This window comes from Spodoptera frugiperda, chromosome 7 (genome assembly GCF_023101765.2).
Source record: "Spodoptera frugiperda isolate SF20-4 chromosome 7, AGI-APGP_CSIRO_Sfru_2.0, whole genome shotgun sequence".
NCBI lineage: Eukaryota > Metazoa > Arthropoda > Insecta > Lepidoptera > Noctuidae > Spodoptera > Spodoptera frugiperda.
This window is the reverse complement of record NC_064218.1, coordinates 5,295,985-5,318,545: the sequence shown is the minus strand read 5'-3', so window position 1 is coordinate 5,318,545 and position 22,561 is coordinate 5,295,985. Positions and strand designations below refer to the sequence as shown.

The 22,561-nt window shown below is 35.9% G+C and overlaps 7 long non-coding RNA genes and 1 other non-coding gene across 8 annotated transcripts; 3 read left to right on the top strand and 5 right to left on the bottom strand.

The window, feature by feature from the left end:
• Positions 1 to 140: 140 nt before the first annotated feature.
• On the bottom strand, positions 141 to 1,140 carry LOC118266362 (uncharacterized). Its single transcript, XR_004782838.2, has 2 exons — positions 1,032 to 1,140; positions 141 to 400 (listed from the first exon to the last, which is right to left on the bottom strand). It is a non-coding gene; the product is annotated as an uncharacterized LOC118266362 (long non-coding RNA).
• Positions 1,141 to 2,457: 1,317 nt separating this feature from the next.
• LOC126910857 (uncharacterized) lies at positions 2,458 to 3,411 on the bottom strand. The gene is made up of 2 exons (XR_007705437.1): positions 3,253 to 3,411; positions 2,458 to 2,713 (listed from the first exon to the last, which is right to left on the bottom strand). It is a non-coding gene; the product is annotated as an uncharacterized LOC126910857 (long non-coding RNA).
• Positions 3,412 to 4,411: 1,000 nt separating this feature from the next.
• On the top strand, positions 4,412 to 5,948 carry LOC118266117 (uncharacterized). Its single transcript, XR_004782819.2, has 2 exons — positions 4,412 to 4,744; positions 5,668 to 5,948. It is a non-coding gene; the product is annotated as an uncharacterized LOC118266117 (long non-coding RNA).
• Positions 5,949 to 8,178: 2,230 nt separating this feature from the next.
• On the bottom strand, positions 8,179 to 9,472 carry LOC118266116 (uncharacterized). Its single transcript, XR_004782818.2, has 2 exons — positions 9,178 to 9,472; positions 8,179 to 8,427 (listed from the first exon to the last, which is right to left on the bottom strand). It is a non-coding gene; the product is annotated as an uncharacterized LOC118266116 (long non-coding RNA).
• A 726-nt stretch (positions 9,473 to 10,198) lies between these two features.
• LOC118266382 (uncharacterized) lies at positions 10,199 to 11,217 on the top strand. Its single transcript, XR_004782844.2, has 2 exons — positions 10,199 to 10,647; positions 10,921 to 11,217. It is a non-coding gene; the product is annotated as an uncharacterized LOC118266382 (long non-coding RNA).
• A 778-nt stretch (positions 11,218 to 11,995) lies between these two features.
• LOC118266176 (uncharacterized) lies at positions 11,996 to 13,492 on the top strand. Its single transcript, XR_007705431.1, has 2 exons — positions 11,996 to 12,451; positions 13,276 to 13,492. It is a non-coding gene; the product is annotated as an uncharacterized LOC118266176 (long non-coding RNA).
• Positions 13,493 to 17,279: 3,787 nt separating this feature from the next.
• LOC118266538 (uncharacterized) lies at positions 17,280 to 19,752 on the bottom strand. Its single transcript, XR_007705432.1, has 2 exons — positions 19,636 to 19,752; positions 17,280 to 17,505 (listed from the first exon to the last, which is right to left on the bottom strand). It is a non-coding gene; the product is annotated as an uncharacterized LOC118266538 (long non-coding RNA).
• Positions 19,753 to 21,002: 1,250 nt separating this feature from the next.
• On the bottom strand, positions 21,003 to 21,121 carry LOC126910908 (5S ribosomal RNA). Its single transcript, XR_007705503.1, has one exon. It is a non-coding gene; the product is annotated as a 5S ribosomal RNA (ribosomal RNA).
• Positions 21,122 to 22,561: the final 1,440 nt, after the last annotated feature.

Genomic DNA, 22,561 nt, shown 5'->3' with positions numbered 1-22,561 from the left:
TTGTTTCCGTAAGAAATAAAAACCGTCTGATATTTTAAAATAATGTACAAGACGGACATTATAATAAAAAAATACGTAAAATATAATATTACCAACTATTACCACAGTTATCAGGGCCCAAAAAAAATGAAACACAAAAATGAAACTTAAAAATTATTTAATAAAGCAAGCATCCCTTATAACTAAATTGCACGCCATCAATTATTTTATAACTTATTTAGTAGTGTCCGTAACCATGGCCGTGGTTGTGGTGGTGGTGGTGGTGGTGTTCCTTCTGGTAGCCGTAGGGGCTGCGGACCATCCTCAGGACTGGAGAGCCAGCTACTGGAGCCCTGAGCACCTGAGCTGAGACACCAACCATCGCCATCAGGGCGCACGCCAACAAAGCAACGATTGCGAACTGGAAATGGTGAATAACATGATATTTTAGAAGATAAATCTTACTATTATTATAATTGCGAAAGTATGTGTTTATATGTTTGTGTGTAAGTTACTCGATTACGTCAAAACGACTGTAGGGATCGGAATGAAATTGGCACAGGGGTAGATTATGGTCTGGAACAACACATAGGCGACTTTTTATCTCACGGGAACGTGGGCAAAGCCGCTGGCAGAAGCTAGTAGTGGTATAAAATCTAGATTGAAGTGTAACTTGGCAAAAGTTAATAATATTAAATATCAATTAAAGTCAAAGTTGTCAAATACAGTGATAAAGGTCAAAAACCCTAAAAAATATTAAAAACTTAGTGAGCTTAATACAATTGTAACTATATATGTATATGATTCATTTATTTAAAACACTTATACAGTAAGTACACAGAGGCGGACCTATTGCCGAGTGGCATTTTTTACCAATAACTCATAGGGTGAATGAGAGAAGTGTTGTAGTAGGTTTTAAAAGTTATATTTTAGGGGTTAGGTAAATAGACGAATGATAATTAATAAATTAACAAATAGTTTATATTGTGTGTAGCAAAAACCAATTATTTTAAACTTATGTAATAAATTAATAATATTGTAAAAAAACTTACGTATTTCATTGTGTTTTTTATTTGTATGTTCCTTGTGAAACGATATGGTAACTGGCGTAAAATGGGCCTTTATATACCAACAGTTATAGGCCTGGTAGGAAACCGGTGTTACCATGGAATAGTTCGCGAAATAAAATTGCCATTAATTATCAATTAATTTTGTTAAAAACAAGTCAAACGGCAACAATTTTATGGTAACAAATATATTATTCAATATTATCTAAAAAGAACTGTTACTTCATATTATAATTTAATATTTGGTTTAAAAAAGAATATCTTTTTTTATTTGAGCCTCACTAATACCTAGAAGGCAAATAATTATAATTACTAATTATTCCACCTAACTACAAAAAACAATCAATGTTTCTACATATAATATTAACATAGTCGGTTGTAGGAGTAGGAACGGGATGGTTTTTAGTAAGAGTCATTGGATGACTTACACCTTAAAAAAACATACTCGCTTTAACACTTTTAATTTGTTACAACGAAATTGAGAACTAAAGCAATAAACATTAAAATGTAAATTGTATTTTTACCTACATTACAGTACATAAGTATATGTTAGGAAGCTTGTATCGTTGTTGTTTTGTGTTTCTTGCAAAATTAGCTTTTTGTGGATCGCTTCTTATTTCACTTCATTGTAATTGTTAATTGTTAGAGCAACCTTGACTATGTACTTATAAATAGGCGTCCATCTAACCAGAAACGCATCGTTCTTCAGGACTTAAACTAAACCGAACATGAAATTCGTAAGTGTCTTTTATTAATATTTTGGCTTTGTATTTTCAAAGTGTTTCAGTACATACCGTATGGGGAAACCTCTTATGACTTAATTTAAACCACATATTTGTTATTATCTTGGCTGACAATATACGAAAAATGAGCGAAATAGGCCCAGTAGTTAAGCCAAAAAGCATGCATTTTTATTTTTGAACATATTGACACTCTTTACAAAAACGGCATTAGGTATAACAGCCGCGCCGCATGTCCGTAACATAAATGTACAACCGACAATATTACAACAGCTCTTCTGTGGTCAATAAACATGAAGCTGATCCCACGGAATTAAATAGCAGATAATCAATTTCATTATTTATTTGGTGTGAAAATTATTTTTTTTTAATTTTCGGTTTTTGTTAAAATATTTAGTTGTAATGCTTCTGTGAACGAGTACTACTTGTAGTTTCATTTAAATCATATGAGTAATCTCCATATTGTATACTCTTTCTGGAGTTTTAATCAATTCCAGGTACCTACATACCACCAAGTGCGGTTATTTTCTTGACTATGATAATAAATAACTAAAAGCTTTCCAGTTACGAAGTCAACATTTTGTGGCTTTAGAATGCATCTTTGGTCGATAACAAAATAAGTGATTGTAGTGAAAATGCTTATCTAATAAACGTTATAATAAAATCACAAATTGAAACTAAATATAGATTTTATTGAAATGTTGAACATACATATTCGAAACTATTTAAACAAAACCAAAAATGAAGACATGATCGATTTTAGCCGTGGTGTCCGTAGCCGTGTCCGTAGTGGTGATGGTGGTGGTGGGGGCCTGGTGCTGGCGCTGCGTCCTCGACAGGCACTGGGCTGCGCTCCTGTCTGGAGTACGACCCATCACCGCTGGCCAGAGCCAAGATGGCGCACACGAACAACGTGAAGAAGGCAAACTGTGGAAGAGAGAATTTGCTTAGATTGTTGAGTGGTTACTAGATGATTGTCAAATAAAGGAAACATTTATGTTTAAATGTTCCTAGTTTTGTACGAGCAATTCCTTTTCGTTTTAGATTTTTTTAGTAGGTAGTTAGTTAGTAGTATAAGGATCTGGACTAGACTATGCTATTGTGCTACTAAAGTGAATAGTTCTAATCCTAACGTGAGCAATGTAATTACACATGTTGTTAAACTTGGGGACCTTTTTGGTGAAAATGGTATCCTATCCAAGGTGCTGACATATAAAGTCTAACTTTTTTTTGGATCGAACACGTAGGTATAGAAAGTTAAAGAGTTTATAGACACATGAAGCGTCAGGGCTTTGTTATCAGTTTCATGATCACCATTTACTGCTTAGGTAGGGACCACCTCAGCTAATAATACTAAGCAGACATGTGGTTGACCACTAGCTTAACACGCCTTCGATCTATAATTACTAGAAAAACCAATTTTAAAGTACACAAGTAAAATATAAAAGTAATATAAAGGTTCTTACCAATTTCATGGTGGTAAAGGTTTTCAGTGAACTGATGACATGAAGGCCAAAATGTTACTTTATATACTAAACAGTTGTAAGGGTAAACAAGTTCCCAGGTAGGAAAGTACAAAAGCGACCCTTTCCGAAATTACATTAAATCATCATATCATATTTGTGTACCTAAATCTTACACCCGTCGGTTTCAATGGAAACATTTGAAAACCTTGTTTTGGTTTACTTCATTGAGTGACTGCATTATAATTATATCCTGCAATTATACAGTGGTTTAATAAGTGATTGATTGCGTTCAGAATCATTGGTTAATGGGTAACTAGTAACTATAGTGGTTTTGCGAACCGTGAAGATTATAGTAAACGCTCTTATGTAGAGGAGGCTGCTGGTGGCCTATGTTGCGAGATCCAAGACAGTTACTCTTTTGCTTTTCGAGCCGGAGCTCCGGTAAACCGCTAGGCAATCCGCAACTCCGGGTCGGCATCAGCCCTACTGGGCCCCATCTGGGGTGTTCTGATAGCTCTTTGAAGCGCGCGCCGCGCTGTACGCACCGGTCTGGTTCTGATCGAGCGGCCCTTGGTTGCCGTCCGCAGACCCGCACATGTAAATCCGGCTTAAGAATAGATCTTTATGTAATTTTCTTTTGTTATTTCAGTTGGCATTATTCGCTTTGCTGTGCGCCGTGCTTGCGCTGGTCAGTGGACATCCCGTCTCCGAACCTGAACAACAGCTTCCACTGGTCAGAGTAGCTCGAAGCCACAAGGGAAAAGGAGGTGGTGGCGGTGGCCATGGTGGTGGCTACGGTGGATACGGTGGATACGGTGGATATAAGGGTTAAATACTCCATTATGGACAACATGACGTAATTATTTACTTTTAAGTGGTTTCAGAACTAATACTATGCTATATATTATGTGACGAAAAATAAACCATTATTTTTATCAGTTGTCGTTTGTTTTATTTTTGTTGATCGTGTGGAAAAACCTATATTTGCTTACTGTTTATGTGTTTATGTATATCTAGAGTATATCTCAATTTGCATATTATGTTTGAGATGTATTTTTGTTTCTTGAATGACTTTTCGAACTAATTCTTTCGTACAAAAGAATATTTCCAATCCTGATAAGAAAGAGCTATCTCTTTTACTGTCTCTAACGCATCGTACATATTTGTAAACCACTTTATGCAGAGTGGCGTCAATGTTTATTTTAATTCTTTATGTTCTCAAATTGAATCGACTAGTCCGGGATACAAAATTGCTTCACTATTGTAATCTTCAAGCACAACACAACCTCCCATTAAATCTGAGGCAGATCAATTTAGAATACCTTATGTATACACAATGCATTTATTTGTGGGATAAATAAGATCGAGAGATAGAGACTTTTGGAAGAACATGTTGGCGGATAATGTAGCAATGACCTTCACGTGTAGTATATAAATATCATCGAATTTGTTATAATCTGCAGTATATTGAATAACTACTATAATGAAATACGTAAGTACCTACTTATTATGTACCTACTCATTATAAGAATACCTAATAAAAAAGCTTCTCCATTATATCCTTGCCATGCATTTATTTATTGTTAAAATTCAATAAGTACTTTTTGCCCCTTTAAGTTTATATAACACCAGTATTATCTGCTTTTCATTTCATTTTTTTTTAATAACATTGTGCGATCATAAGACAACCAAACCAAACCACTTTTGATATGTAGTAAAACCAGTAGGTACGGCTAAGCATGCGGCGTCTTCGGTTGTGTAGGTACCTATCCAGTATTTTAACGACGCAACGTTCCGCCTATTATCCCCGAAGGGGTAGGCAGAGGTGCACATTACGACACGTAATGCCGCTATACACCTTTTCACCATTTTTGTTATTTGTCCCATGTAATAGGGGGTGAGCCTATTACCATATACTGGGCACAATTCCAGACTCCGTGCTACTACTGAGAAATTTTCGAAAATCCGAAAAAAACCCAGTGCTACTTTGCCCGACCCGGGGATTTAACCCGAGACCTCTTGTCCAGCAGTCGCACTTGCGACCACTCGACCAAAGAGGCAGTCAACACTACATTTAAATATACAAACTGGATTTTAATTGTAACTCGTTACTCTCACGCGGCTTCAACCGCTGCTCGGCTCCTATTGGTCATAGTGTGATGTTGTCCCAACATAAACGTTCAAATTGGAGCAGTACTTATTAGTTTTTTTTTTTTATGGAATAGGTGGCAAACGAGCAGATAATGATAACAATTAGTTATAATAGTGTCACCATTATGTTGTCCTACAGTGCATGTTGTGACACCTTAAAATGTTGTGCATTCAAATTAATTATTACGTAAGTGTTTATATAAGTCCTAAAGTCACAACTACTGGTTGTCCAAATAAATAATATACCAACTTTTTCTATTTCAGTTTACAATCTTCGCAGTTCTGGTGTTCGCCATTTTGTCGATGGCGGCTGCGAGGCTGAATGCGCATGATTTACTGTTGAGAGTCACCCGCGGGATACCGGGGCAACACCACCGCCACGGCTACGGCTACGGCGGGGGCAATAGAGAGCAGAATGGACAGCCAAAAAAATGGAGACATGCTACGTAATTCGTAACATTATGTAGTATAAGTATTTAATATATTATTTTTAAGAATTTTATATTTTTTTGTTTATTTGTTTAATAAATAGTTTTGTTTTGTAATTTTTTATTGTTTCTTACCTACTGATCTATGAGTTTATTAGTAAATTACGATTTAACTTTAAAGTTAAAGTGTAGAGTGCATAAGGAATAGTTGAAGCATTGATATACTTGGCAAAAAATGAAAAATAAAACAATAAAATTATTATAAACTACTTTTGCCCGCGACTTCGTTCGCGTGGAATAGTGACTTCCGGCAAATTTTTGCTTTTAACCACATATTCCCGATCTCGCGGGATCTCTTCAAAAATTTGGATATTCCAGGGAACTCTTCAAAAAACAACATAATGAGCTCTGCGTTTGAATTTAATAGATGTATACTCACTTTTGGCATTGTAAAAATAGTAAAAACGGACTAAACTAACTTAAAACTAAAGAAAGCTACGAATTACGAATTTATAACAATTAAAAATCGGCCAAGTGCGAGTCGGACTCGCCCATGAAGGGTTCCGTAACAGCAAGTAGATGACATAATATAAAAGTTATAAAATAACTTGGTTTTACATAGTGTTTGTATGAACGACAAAGTTATATTTGCGGTTTTTGAAAATGTTTTATTTCTTAAAAACTAATAATGATATCTGGTTCAAACCAATTTTCGTTGTTAGTTTCTATTGAAATCTACAGCATATATTTTTTTTAGTTTTCTCACTCTTATTTTAAAAGTTAGAAGGTGGGGGGGGCACTCATTTTTCCACTTTGGAAGCTTTTAACTTTCAAACGATTAATTTTAACGAAAAATGGTTTTAGGAACCTCAATGTCTTTTTTAAAGACCTATCCATAGGTACCCATCAAGGATAAGCTAGCTGAAAAAAAAAAAATTTTTGAATCTGTTCCATGTATGGAGTGCCCCCTTAATTTTTGTAATTGATTAATTTTTATTTAAAATTCGAATAGCGGTTACCGGAATACATCAACCTACAAAGTTTCAACTAAGTAGGCCCAACAGTTCCGACAATAAATGGCTGTGACATACGGACGGACGGACAGACAGACATAAAGACAGACCGTTTTTTGCCATTTGGCTACGGAACCCTAAAAAAGAAACTATATTACAACCTATCCTCTATGCTATAATAACCAAGCTTAAACTAAATAATTTAAAAGAAACGACTTAAATCTAATCTAATTAATTTAGTAAATTAGTACTTACAATTTTATTAAAAAAACTAACTACAGTAATACTAATAATCGATATCAAACTAAACCTACGTTAAATAGTTTAACCAAAAAACCAGGAAAACCCAACAAATAAACTTATTAAATTGACAAATACAACGAAACCAATTTAGAATATACGAAACAGCAGGACCACTACAGACAAATAATCATACGATTGATAATGACACTTTTTCTACGATAGTACCGAAGCGCTCGGCCGATACCCAACCAAATGAATGTAACGAAACCATAGCGCGATCTATTTCGATCCCAACGCCAACTATCGAGGATAAAGACAACTTGGATTATTTATTTATACTCCGTTCGGGCATTTTCTTTGTACTAAAAGTTTAATTATATTGATATTATTTTTTTCATACCTTTTTACTATTTATTTGTTTTTTGATGAATTAAAACAATAACATGAACCGAAGTCGTGTAACGATCGACATAGAATTATCTATACTCCGTTAGAGCATTTTCTTTGTACTAAATGTTTTATGATATTGATATTATTTTTTTCATACCTTTTTACTATTTATTTACTTTTTTTCGATAAATTAAAACAATAACATGAACCGAAGTCGTGTAACGATCGACATAGAATTATTTATAAATAATTTATTTCTTATTTTTATTTTTTGATTTTTGAAATAAAAATATTTCTATGTCCTTTCTAAGGTTCTAAACTATATCTGTACCAAATTTCAACCAAATCCGTCATATAGTTGCGGAGATTAATGGTATAAGCATAGAATGTTCGACGTGAAATTTAATTTGACATAACTTTTTTATTTATGAACCGATTGACATGAAACAAACACTAAATGTAAATTTAAGCATCCCACAATATATTCGTGAAAACCGCATCCAACTCGGATCAGCCGTTTCTGAGATTAGCGCGCAAAGACGAACAGACAAACAGACAAACAGACAAACAGACAAACAGACAAAAAAAAGTTACTTACATTTTTGGGTTCGACATCGACATAACAATAACCCCTGCTATTTTTTTTATTTTTATTTTCAATGTACAGACAGCACTTTTCTACGATTTTATTATATGTATAGAAAAAAATATATTTAGACCAAAAGGTAAAGCTAAACGAATGGCATGATTAATACAAAGGTGATAAAGTTGTTTTTAGCATAACTTCAGCGTCCATGGCCGTATCCGTAGCCGTAGTTACGGTGTTGTTTGTGGTGTTTGTGACTTTTATGAGGGCTGCGGGCTTCTCTGATTGGCTGTGGGTCCTCTGCTACGGGGCTCGCACCAACCAATGCGAGTACCACGCACACGAATAAAGTGAACAGCGCAAACTGGAAAAGAAACATGTCATTATAATATTGATAAGGAACTCGACTAGTTTCAAGTCATCTTAGAGGTTCATATTAAGCAGATAACATAATTATTAATTTAGTATGTCTCACGAAAGTTATAATAAAAATATTGGTAAGGGGAAAAATAAATGAAATTAAATGACTGATGAAATGAAATGAATTTATTTTCTGTAAATAAGCTACAAAAGAGCAAGTTTATACGTCAATAAATATAAAAAAAATCTAGATGAGGTCGGCATTTCTTAACGGACTACTCTGAGAAGAAATGCCGAAACAAACTCAGAGGTCATAGTCTCCAAAGAAGAAAGAAAATTATAGATACATCACCTATTTTTATTTGACGAATATAATATGCAGTAGTTACAGCTATGCTGATAGAGGCAAAACCTTTAGTGAGACGGTAATATCCCAAAAGGAGGCGGCTGAACGGGATCGTAGAGGAACAGGCTCTTCTTGGGGAAAGACTAGGAAGGCCTTTTATTCATATCGTAGTGTCTGTCTCTGGGCCGATTTTGACGGGACTGTTATTGGCAGGTAGCTGATGTACTAAGGAGTAATTTAGGCTACTTTTATTTTAGAAAATATGTTTTGTTTCAGAAAAGAAATAAACGATCCAAATTCCGTCAGAAATCATTATTGTACACGAACGAAGTGGCGGGCAACAGCTGATTACAAATACAGAGAAATAAATAAAAAAAGTAATAAATTAATAACATTAAAAGTACTTACGAATTTCATGATGTGTCTGATTACGTTCTAAGTAGTTGAACTATGTTTTGGTTTCTTTAACGTGCGTTATATACCTACTAGATCCGAAGGCCGGGGACTGGTTCATTTTTTTAGTTCAACCATGGTCTAATGGTTAAATTCTCACACTCGCATATAAACTGGTTAATAAGGATAATAATATACATTTCGATGGCAAAAAAGCCATAAAAACAGTGCGAAAAAACAAGTCTGTATTGTTGATATGCGTATTCAATCCCTTTGCGATGACGATTAGTTTGTTTTTAGAAAATAACTAGCTATTGCCCGCGACTTCGTCGGCGTAAAATACTTGACTTTTCGCAGTTTTTTTCCCATCGTAGTAATAGCAACGTCACGCCTTTTATCCTCGAAGGGGTAGGCAGAGGTGCTCATTACGACTAATAATATTTTTTTATCGTATAAGACCGTAAACGAGCATATGGATCACCTGATGGTAAGCAATGGCCGCCGCCCATGGACACCCGGAATACCAGATGCGTTCGTTACAAGTGCGTTTGGAGCTTAGGAATTAAATTCCTCCTAGGGATTGAGAAGGAGGGTAATTGGGCCTCCTGTAACCTCACTCACACAACGAAACACAACGCAAATATTGTTCCACGTCGGTTGTCTATGAGGCCGTGGTATCACTCCGGTCAAGCTGGCCCATTTGTGATGAAGCATGGCTCTCCCACACAGTTTTTGTTATTTTTTTCTCCAATTTAAATACTATTTCACAAATAAAAGTAGCCTAAGTTACTTCTTAGTACATCAGCTACCTACCAGTAAAATTCTTGTCGAAATCGGACCAGCCATTTCAGAGATTAAGTAGAACAAACAAACAGACAGGCGGGCAGATCTTTGTGTTATTGTATGTATATTCATAATGCATGTATATTCATAATTATATTTATCAGTAAGTACCCTATAGATTAACAGTTTTAGTAACTTTGGAATGATAACATCGCAGAATATATTTTTACAGTTTTCCTCAAATTCTTTTTTTTAATTTTTTTAATCGTCACGCCTTTTATCTCCGAAGGGTTAGGCAGAGGAGCACATTATGGCACGTTATGCGACTATACAATGTACACCTACTTTTCACATTATCTGTTGTAACTCCCATGTAGTAGGTGGTGAGCCTATTGCCATATAGGTATCGGGTATATTTTCAGACTCCGTACTACTACGGAATTATAATTATTATGCATTCACACAATGAAGTAAACCAAAACAAGTTGTTCAAATGTTTCCATTTAAACCGACGGGTGTAAGATTTAGGTACTGTAGGCACACAAACACGATGTTATGATGATTTAATGTAATTTTGGAAAGGGTCGCTTTTTTAATTTCCTACCTGGGAACTTGTTTACCCTTACAACTGTTTAGTATATAAAGGAACATTTTGGCCTTCATGTCATCAGTTCACTGAAAACCTTTACAACCATGAAATTGGTAAGAAAATTTTGCTTTTATATTTTACTTGTGTACTTTAAAATTAGTTAATGTTTAAAATTTTCTAGTAATTATAATCGAAGGCATGTTAAGCTAGTGGTCAAACACATGTCTGCTAAGTATTATTAGCTGGGGTGGTCCCTATTTATGCAGTAAACCAGTGATCATGCAGCTGGTCACAAAGCCCTGACGCCACATGTGTCCATACACTCTTTAACTTTCTATACGTGTTCGTAACCACTCAACAATCTAAGCAAATTCTCTCTTCCACAGTTTGCCTTCTTCACGTTGTTCGTGTGCGCCATCTTGGCTCTGGCCAGCGGTGATGGGTCGTACTCCAGACAGGAGCGCAGCCCAGTTCCAGTCGAGGACGCAGCGCCAGCACCAGGCCCTCACTACCACCATCACCACATCGGCTACGGACACCACGGCTAAAATCGATCATGTTTTCATTTTTGGTTTTGTTTAAATAGTTTCGAATATGTATGTTTCACATTTCAATAAAATCTATATTTAGTTTCAATTTGTGATTTTATTACAACGTTTATTAGATAAGCATTTTCACTACAATCACTTATTTTGTTGTCGATCAAAGATGTATTGTAAAGCCACAAAATGTTATCATAGTCAAGAAAATAACCGATAGCACCTGGTGATATCTGGAATTGATTAAAACTGAAATATTTAATATTGTACCATACACACTTAATAATATAATTGATGTGTGTATAAATTCGTTTTATACACTCATAGTATCATAGTATATTCTATTAATAATGTAATTTACATAAGTAGATTATTTGTTCACTGAGAAATTTTACAACATAACGTCTTGGGATTTTTAATTTTAATTCTCATAGATTTCTTTCTTAGCACATTCCATTCAGAAATGTTTGAACATCATCGTCTTTAGCGGTAAGCGGAGCAGACAAATAATCTAATATGCACCGCCCATGACACCCAGAGGAGATACAAGTGCGTAGTCGGCCTTTTAAGGAATGGCGATTTGGGAGAATTGAAATTCCGCCGAAATGTTTTTTTTTTCTATGGAACAAGCCGGCAATCGAGCAGACGTATTACCTGATGGTAAGCAATCGCCGCCGCCCATGGACACTTGAAACACCAAAGGCGTTACAAGTGCGTTGCCGGCTTTTTGGGAGTTAGGAATTTATGTTCGGGAATCGGGGATGGGGAAGATTGGGAAGGGGGAATTGGGCCTCCGGTAACCTCACTCACACAACGAAACACAACGCAAGCGTTGTTTCACGTCGGTTTTCTGTGAGGCCGTGGTATCACTCCGGTCGAGCCGGCCCATTCGTGCCGAAGCATGGCTCTCCCACACTTACGTTATTTCACGTCATTTTCCGTGGTTTTCGCTCTGATCGAGCCAGCTCATTCGTGCTAAAGCATAAGCAAAAGTTTTCTTCTGACACTTACTTTGAATTGACTGGTAGAAAGTATGTACCTATCATATGGCATTAGGTCCGCCCCATGTATGGTGGCAGGGGTAGATTAGATTACCTATGGTATATCACGTAGGATACTTTTTGACCTCGGGAACGCGGACGAAGCTTCTGCTGGTAGAATCTAGTTTGTCATATTAGTCTGATTTTGTGTACATCAAAATAAACAAAATGAAGTACATATTACGTATTCAATGTCTTGTGGACATTGAAGGTTATGCATAAAGTGCATATTCTTTTTACTTCTTATTAGTTGTGACCTGTTTTCTCCATTAGTATAAAATGGTGCATTGGTGCAACATAGTCATCAGTTGTATCTGGAAATTATCACCATGAAACTCGTAAGTGCTTTATAGTATTATATTATATTCTAGTTTTTTATTTTTATTTGTGTGAACTATTATTTTGTTTATAATAATTTGTGTAATGTGGGAAAGTCCTCTTTGTTCAGCAACCATTATCAACAGCCTATAAGTGGCCACTGCTGACCAAAGGATTCTTCTCACAAGGAGAAAATTTGAGAGTTTTTTCACGATTGTTCAATGCGGGTTTACAATTTCAAACTTACAATTAGAAATTGTAAGCTTAAGTTTTCTTACGATGTTTTCCTTCACCGTTTGTCAGTCAGTGGTGTCTAAATAATCTTAGAAAGTATATATAATTTGGTAAAAGTCACATTGGTATTCGCCGTTGGTTGGTTTCAAACCCTCATGCATGAAAAGAGTGCCGTCTGGAACCTCCGGGAAACCACGACGTTAGATGCAATTTAATTAGATATCTTAATATTAAAGACGACACAGTACTGTTTTTAGCCGCGTGCGGTTAATCGCCATAACCGCACACCGCCCGAGGCGCACGCACTATGGTTCAAACCGACCCTTTGATATTTTAATTCCTAAATCTTATCTTTAATGGCCGTTTTAGCAACCGTCCCTAACCAAGCGTCGCCCATCTCTTAACCAAGCGTCGCTTACCGTGTTAGGGGACTTAAAGTAACACCTTACTTAACCTTTACTGTTAGGTGTAAGTTATAGGTTGGTGAAAACCAAAATGTCTTTAAGGGTCCTGTATCTTAGCTTAGGCGCGGTTTCGCTGTAGTGTGACCAGAGTCGAATAGTTTCTGTTCTGTTGTATCGGGAATGTAATAAGTGTTTCTCTTCCACAGTTTGCCTTCATCACGTTGTTCGTGTGCGCCATCTTGGCTCTGGCCAGCGGTGATCAAGGGTTCTACAGACAGGTGCGCAGCCCAGTGCCTGTCCAGGACGCAGAGCCACAACAACAACCACCGCACTACGGATACGGATACGGACGCTAGAGAATAAATGCGTTTTTTATTTTAAATTTGGACTTTTGTTTTGTGATTATTAAAATTTTATTTGGCAGTTTTGTGGTTCGTTATTTAATTGTACCTGGCGTAGTGTGAAAACGCCACGATTTAAATGTGGTTGCTCCGGTAGACCTAGTCCATGAACTGTTGTTGTGGTGAAATACATAGACATGGCAATACATTTTTAATTCAATGATATTATTAATATTCCTAATGTTGAATTAAATTTAGCTCTTCCCTAATTTATGTTATTTTACAAATATTTTGATGTCTACTTCGATCAGATTAGAAGTAGGTAGATGTAAACAATTACCAATCTGTGCTTAACTGTCAAAATAACGCCAAAGACAAAGCCCGTGCCGCGTGCTTAATAAAAAAAAGAATCATACATACAAATATACATAAATACATACATACATGCATATACATACAGGTCAAACTAAAATACTTTGTTGATACGTAAAATTACTGCCTAGCCTTCAAAAAAAAAAAATACATACATGATTTCTAGATAGAAACCGCAGCAGTCAGTTAATTAATATATCTATCAATACTTATAATAAATCTGTAGAGAGGTCAATTCTGTACGTGAAATATATTTCCAAAATAACTATCAGCGAGTGAATAGTGATCGATACTGACGCCAAAAATGCAATCAGTAATTTTTTGTCTGTCTGTCTGTTTGTCTGTGGTCTGTATGTTCTTTATAGAAACAAAAACCACTCGACAGATTTCAACAAAACTTGGCACAATTTTTCTTCATACTCCTGGGCAGGTTATAGTATACTTTTCATCACGCTACGATCAATAGGAGCAGAGCAGTGAAGGGAAATGTTGGGAAAACAGGAGAACTTATTCCATTTTTTAAGCTTCCGTCACGTGTGCATCCTTAGTGGTTAAAGCTACACAGAAATCATGTATGAAGGAACTGTTCTCCTTAAATTGTTTACAAAATATTCCACGACAGCAAATGTCTATCTTTTATGGTTGACTCACAATAATACTTATAACTCCCCACAGAATAGAGAAGAAGAGATAGAAATAGTCTAACTCCCGATAGCTTAGCAGTTCGGAGCTTTCTGATTATATTTGTCTACTCTTACGTTTATAACTCTCTCATTCATTCATTCATATTATAATAAATCTATAGAAGGGTCACTTCTGTACATTGAAAATATTTAAAGAATATAAAGCAAGGGGTGTTACGGGTTCGATACCAAACCCAAATATGTGATTAATTTTTTTTTTTTGTCTGTCTGTCTGTAAGTTCAGGCATCACGTGAAAACTAACGGTTCAATTTCGATGAAACTTGATATAATTATACCTTATTATGTTGGGCATAAAATAAGTTACTTCTTATCCTGGAAAAATACGTATAAAAAAAACTTTATTTTTCAGTTTTATTCTACAGAACGCGAGCTCAAAAGCAGTAGCTCAATAGAGGGATCTCCTTAATTATTATGGGCCTCGCCGTATTTGGGTCCAATAGATATTTATAAGATGTCATTGTCGGAATGACTCAAAATTGAGAAATAAAACTTCCACGCGAAGACCGACATCCGCGCGGACAGAGTCGCGGGCGGAAGCTAGTATCTAAATAAAATAAATACATAAATCTACAGAGATGTTGACAAACTTAATTTGTTTAGATTTTGATACAACAAAATAACATATAGCTAAAGCTGGCTACTTTTGTCGATGAAAATGTTTTAAAGATGAAAAGTCGCACGATATAAATAAACTTGATATTTTATTCTTAACTAGCTACTTCCGCGCGGTTTCACCCGCTCTGCTTAGTTCTTATTGGTCATAGCGTGATGTTTTATAGCCTATAGCCTTCCTCGATAAATGCACTATTCAACACAAAAAGAATTATTCAAATCGGACCAGTAGTTCCGGAGATTAGCGCGTTCAAACAAACAAACTCTTCAGCTTTATAATATTATATATTAAGTATAGATTTAATTAAACATATAGAAATATTTATCAGTTTAAAATGTGTCGGTATCTAAATATGTGGTATGCACACATACAGTTCTGGAATCTCGAGTTAGGCTTGGGCTAGACGTGGTGATCGGACTCACTACGGACGGACTGCAGCGTGCTCACGGCGCTATTCAGCCTATGCAGAACATTCTTCGAGCGTATGCCGCGCCGTATCCTCCAAACCACCATCACAGTGATGACACACCGATATCTGCTCCCGGCCTATGCGACACAAGTACTTTCCAAAGCAGCCTTGTCCGGACACATTAGTATTTTGTATTAGTTTACTGTAAATGGCAATAGGCTCACCACCTATTACATGGGACTTCAACATAAATTGTGAAAAGTGGGTGTACAGTGGCATTACGTGTCATAATGTGCACCTCTGCCTACCCCTTCGGGGATTAAAGGCGCGACGATATGTATGTATGTATTTACTGTAAATATGTTATTTTGTTGTGTCAAAATCTAAACAAATTAAGTTTGTCAACAACTCTATACATTCATGTATTTATTTTATTTTATTTAGATATTTATTTAACTGACTGGCTGGCATTATAAGTCGCCGGTAATAGGGTTTGAGCCTATTGCCATACTGGACCCAATTCCACACACCGTGCTACTACTGAGAGATTTGAGAAAAACCAAAAAAAAAGCTCAGTAATGCTTTGCCCGACCCGGGAATCGAATTGCAAACTTAAAAATTTCAACAAAGAACATCGGGCATTTTTGTATGGGACACTTACCTACGGCGAACAAAAATAAAATTAGGTACGGTGGATAGGCAATTTAATCTAGTTCACAATGGTATAGTTCCCATATCTGTGGGTCGTGGCAATAAGGAGAAATTGGACATTTAAAAAATATTTATAAATGTTTTTGGGCAATAATTGAAGAGGAAAAAGGGAATCAAAAATAATTAAAACAACATATTTTTCTCTTAACTTTTGGCGAAGGACTGCGATGATGATGACGAAGGACTGCGATGTAGTAAGATAAGCTAGCTACCTGCGCGAGCGCAACATAATACCAGTTTTAAGACTATGGGCGAGAGTGAGAACGAAACATGCACATCAACTTGCCGGATTTAGTCTGATTGGGTTTACAAAAATACCACGGAGTGATATTTTAACTTACTGAGCGGTCGTTAAGTAATTAGGAAAAATAGTCAACTTAAAATATCATTTTCATTTTACTAATTATTTCCATTTTCCCATTATTGTGAATCAAAATAACTACACAATATTAAATATGATTGCAAACACTATCATTTAAAAATATTTTGGTTTATGTTCGCGACTTTTAAAAAATCGGGTAAAAAACGCCCGATGTCCTTTGTCTTTGGCATTATTTTGACAGTTAAGTACTAGACGCACAAGTCGCAGCACAGATTGGTAATTGTTTACGTCTACTTACTTCTATCTGATCGAAGTAGACATCAAATTATTTGTAGAATAACATAAATTAGGAAAGAGCTAAATATAATTCAACATTAGGAATATTAATAACTAGCTACTTCCGCGCGGTTTCACCCGCTCTGCTCGGCTCCTATTGGTCATAGCGTGATGTTTTATAGCCTATAGCCTTCCTCGATAAATACACTATCCAACACAAAAAGAATTATTCAATTCGGACCAGTAGTTCCGGAGATTAGCGCGTTCAAACAAACAAACAAACAAACTCTTCAGCTTTATAATATTAGTAAGTATAGATATCATTGAATTAAAAATGTATTGCCATGTCTATGTATTTCACCACAACAACAGTTCATGGACTAGGTCTACCGGAGCAACCACATTTAAATCGTGGCGTTTTCACACTATGTCAGGAACAATTAAATAACGAACCACAAAACTGCCAAATAAAATTTTAATAATCACAAAACAAAAATCCAAATTTAAAATAAAAAAAGACGCATTTATTCTCTAGCGTCCGTATCCGTATCCGTAGTGCGGTGGTTGTTGTTGTGGCTCTGCGTCCTGGACAGGCACTGAGCTGCGCACCTGTCTGTGGTACACCTGCTGACTGCTGCCGCTGACCAGAGCCAAGATGGCGCACACGAACAACGTGATGAAGGCAAACTGTGGAAGAGAGAATTAATCAAATTACATTCCTCATACAACAGAACAGAAATTATTCGACTCTGGTCACACTACAGCGAAACCGCGGCGGTTTTCAACCACGTTGTGAAACAAGGAGACAAATAAATACAAGCAGTTGCATTTACAGTTGTAACTGGGATTCACTTTTCAAAATGAGTCTCAAAAATAAACAAATATACAAATCATATTGGAAAAAAACCAACGCAAAATTAAGTATCACTAGTGGTCGCCTAGTGGTCGAAATTCGACCATATACGATTTAATTTACAATACCACTTTCCATACGTTCAAGGATAATTTTTATTTAACAAATTGCTATTAGCTTTGTGAAATTCAAATTAATATATTCCGGCGGATCATGAATAACCAAACCTCCTTCAATGAGAAACCTCTTTTCATATGAGACGTGAGAATATCATCGCAATGTCTGTCAATTTTGACGTTTTGTCAAATACTATACTATGCATGGTAGTGTGTGTAATGTTTTATTTATTGATTTAATGTACTTTATAAGCATTATTTTTGAAAAATATTAGCGTTCTGCACTTCTCCTACACATAAACTATAAGTGTACCAAATTTTATGCTCCTACGTCCGCGCAATTTTCGTAAAAAGGCGTGGAAAGTTTTTGCATCACGTATTAACCCTTAAATTGGCACTGTACTCCACTAATACCATAAACTTTAAAAAAATCTAATGACCCAAATATTTAAAAAAACCTAAATTTTTTATATTAAATAAGTAGCAATAATTGTCAATCTCGGTAGAAATTTATTGTAAATTGTGATAAAATCGAAAATAATTTGACAAATTCAAAATTTTTTCGAACCGGTCTGGTGTCTCTGCGACCCGGGTAAGGTTTTTATTGTTTTCTTTACTTTTTCGTTTGGGAGTTCTGGATTTTTGGCTTTGAGGTACATGGGGACCTAACAAGTAACATAAAATATTCGATATTATTGCTCTAATTTACGTAATAACAATATTATAAGCTAGAATCAAAGTATGTACTCCGTGAATACCGTTGCCAGATCAGTACGAAATAGACTTTGGTATACACGAAGTACATTGCCAAATGCATAGTGTTAATCAATATGTATTTTATTTCTATATTTTATATATTATAATAACAAAAGTTAAGTTTTTTTTTACGTTAGATAGGTCGACGTTCGGCCGCTATCTCGCCTGATGCAGCCTACGATGGAGCACGTCTGCCCATAAGCAACCTATTCACTCGGACTTTGAAGACACCCAGGTTATACCCATCAGGAAACACAGATTCCGGCAAAGAATTTCACTCTCTAGCAGTTCGCATAAGGAAGCTTGAAATAAAGCGCTTCGTGCGAGTGGGTGGGATATCTACCATGAAGCGCTGGCGCTTCGCTGATTGTCTTGTGATTCGATGATTTAAAGGACTAGGGGGAATCAAGTTGTGCAATTCCACCTCGCATTCTCCGAAATAATCTTGCAGAGTATGAACGTGACTGATGACGTCAATTTCATTCTAAATAATTTTTGTTTGTGATGATTTTTTTATAAATAAAGTAATAAATTAACAAAATGAGTATTTATGATATATTGGCAGTGTGCTACACGTAGTACATACGTAGTTTACACTATAATTGGCAATGTACTCTCTGAAGTACACAGGTTTTCGCGAAAACTGTAATATACAGATTTTTTCTATAATTTTTTTTACTCCTCTGGGATCATAATAAATACAAAAATAACATTAAAATGACAAATTTAAGAAATAAAAGTGCTTGCCAGTTTAAGGGTTAATATATAGATTGTGACTTTTGCCGAATTATATGTACTTTCTAAGATTATTTAGACACCGGTCCGTGAGAAAACTTGAGCTTTATTTTTAATTATAAGTTTGAAATCGCCAATCCGCATTGAACATTCGTGGTGATTAATGCTCAAATTTTCTCCTTGTGTGAAGAAACAACAGTTAGCAACAGAGTCTTGTTTAACAGTCATCACTGTTGAACAAGACTATCCCATGACACACCATAGATATATTACACAAATTATTATAAACAAAATAATAGTTGTCACACAAATAAAAATAGAAAACTAGAATATAACATAATACGATAAGGCACTTACGAGTTTCATGGTGATAATTTCCAGATACAACTGATGACTATGTTGTGCCAATGCACCATTTTATACTAATGGAGAAAACAGGTCACAACAACTAATAAGAAGTAAAAAGAATATGAGCTTTATGCATAACCTTTAACGTCCACAAGTAACACTTAATTTTATTGTTTTATTGCCCTCAAAATCACACTATTATTATAGACAAGCTACTGCCAGCAACTTCGCTCGCGTTCCCGAGATTAAAAAGTGTCCTACTATTCCAGACCAAAGGTAATATACCCAGGGGTACATTGAATTTAGGGATGGGGGCATTTGAAACAGGGTAGGCCCTGTTCCAATAAATCCAGTTCCTTTAGTTTTGACGTGATTGAGTAACAAATATACACACAAACAAACAATCTTTGACATTTATAATAGCGGTTCTTTACAATAATACCTCTTCAGCTTGCTAATCTGCTGGGATATGTCGGCGAATTTTGTTCTTTTGCGGATTTTATCGTTTTTTATTCGGTCTTGCAAAGAAGTGATTTATTATAAAACAAAGCTTAGCTTTTATATTTATTCACAGTTCATTTGTAATGCCTGCATTTTATTTATATTTATACATTCACATAAACGCCCTATCAGACCTTCAATCAGGTGAAAGGCATTCAAAGCAGAATATATTATTTGTTTTGCATTTTCTTCAGGTATCTTGTCCAATACATTTCCACCTACATTAACAGATACATTAACATTATTTTAAGAAGATTTTTTCAATGAAACTCCTAGCATAACCCTTTCCATAGCCCGTTGTGTGACCTTGAGTTTTCTTATAAGGCACAGTGAGAGACAACGTAACAGTACCATAGATCATCGGTGGTAACACACATTGGTTTTTCGTCTTAAATCACTGAGATATTTTCAACGAGAATATGTTGCGTAGATTCCCAAACGCTGTTCATCCAAGTTGGATTCGAGCTCCTTTTCAAGAGTCGACTCAACTGGATCACCTGTCCTAGGTATTCATATTCGTCAACAATTTCGAGGATAGTGCTCCCAACTGACATCAGGTAGGGCGTAACATGTTCGACATGACTTTCGTCTTGTCCATGTTCATATGGAACCGTGTTTTTTTTTTTTTGAGGGGGAAAATCATCCAATGACTTTTCTCGCCTTGGGCGAGGCGAGAGGGAGTGTCAGACTCTTACTGACTAAAAACCACCCCGTTCCTTCTCCTGCTTTTCGAGCCGGAGCCCCGGTAAACCCGCTTGGTAGTCCGCAGCTCCGGATCAGGCATCAGCCCTGCTGGGTCCCATCTGTGGTGGTCTGATGGCTCTGTGAGGCGCGCGCGGAACGCGACGCGCCGCACGCACGGGTCTGGAAAAAAAGGCTAACGTCACGCGGTATTCCCAGGCGGTCACCCATCCAAGTACTAACCGCGCCCGATGTTGCTTAACTTCGGTGATCGGACGAGAACCGGTGCTTTCAACATGGTATGGACGTTGGCATATGGAACCCTGTCAGAGGTCATCAAGCATAGTTTTATCTTTCAACGATTCTTGCCATGACCATGATGTCATCGACAAACCGAAGGTAAGTGAAGTACTCGCTGTTGATGTTGATGCCAGATCCTTTCCATTCCAAACGTTTAAATGCATTCCCAACGTTTGACCACAAAATTGCTGTCTGTACACGATATTCAAACATCCATAATTTAGGGCTTTTATATACCCAAGAGATCCCAAGACAATGCTTTTCCTTTTCTTCTGTTTGTCTGTATATCTGAATGTTTATACTAACACTATAATAGATTTTTAATTTTTATTCTGCTTATAGATGTATTTTTGCGTTCACTTAACATTTAGTGTTTATTTTATTAAAATCTATTAACAATTAAAGAAATTATGACAATTTATGTCGTCAATATATATTACACACACGAACAACGTCACGCCTTTTATCCCCTAAGGGGTAGGCAGAGGTGCACAGCACATTACGGCACGAATTGCCGCTATACAACGTGGGTGTACGTTGGTATACTTTTCACAATTTTGTATTATAAGTCCCATATAATAAGGGGTGAGCCTATTGCCATATCCTGGACACAATTCCAAACTCCGTGCTACTACCGAAAAATTTTCGAAAATCCGAAAAAAGCCCAGAATTACTTTGCCCGACCCGGGAATCGAAATCTATTCGATATTTTCTATGAACTTTGTAATATAACTTTGAAATACTCTATTATGACGTCATCAGATTTTTACGTCAAATAGCAGACTTATTTATAGAAACTAGTGGTCGCCTAGTGGTCGAAATTCGACCATATACGATTTAATTTACAATACCACTTAACATACGTTCAAGGATAATTTTTATTTAACTCAAACTCAAACAAACTCTTTTATAAAACTCTATTCATATGAGACGTCAGAATATCATCGCAATGTCTATTGATTTTGACGTTTTGTCAAATACGATCAGATACTACGCATTTCTAGAAATTTAGCTAGAAAAAATCGAAAATTAAGTAGTTCATCAAAATGAATGAGAGTTTAGTTGTATGAGAGAGATTATTTTTTAATAGTTTATTGTATTGAAAAGTTGTAATAATTTATTTTTGACCCAGTCATCATCCCTATAGTATTCTTGTGTCGTAAACAACTCACATAACCAGCAGTGAATTCATTAGTTCAGTTTGGAACCAATATCTTCTTATGCAAACAACTGGAATTATGATATTTTAAATGCATTCTTCAATAGCTATCTTCCAAAGTTTCCTCAGAAGAACTAGAATTTCAGAAAATGCAATAAATATTCTGCGTGATGTGAATACATACGTCATAATATTATTATATTTTCGAAAGTTAATTAAATTTTAACATCTACTAAAATCTACTACCTATTCTGACTCCATACCTAATGGATGGGTGGGTATGTAAGGTATCCC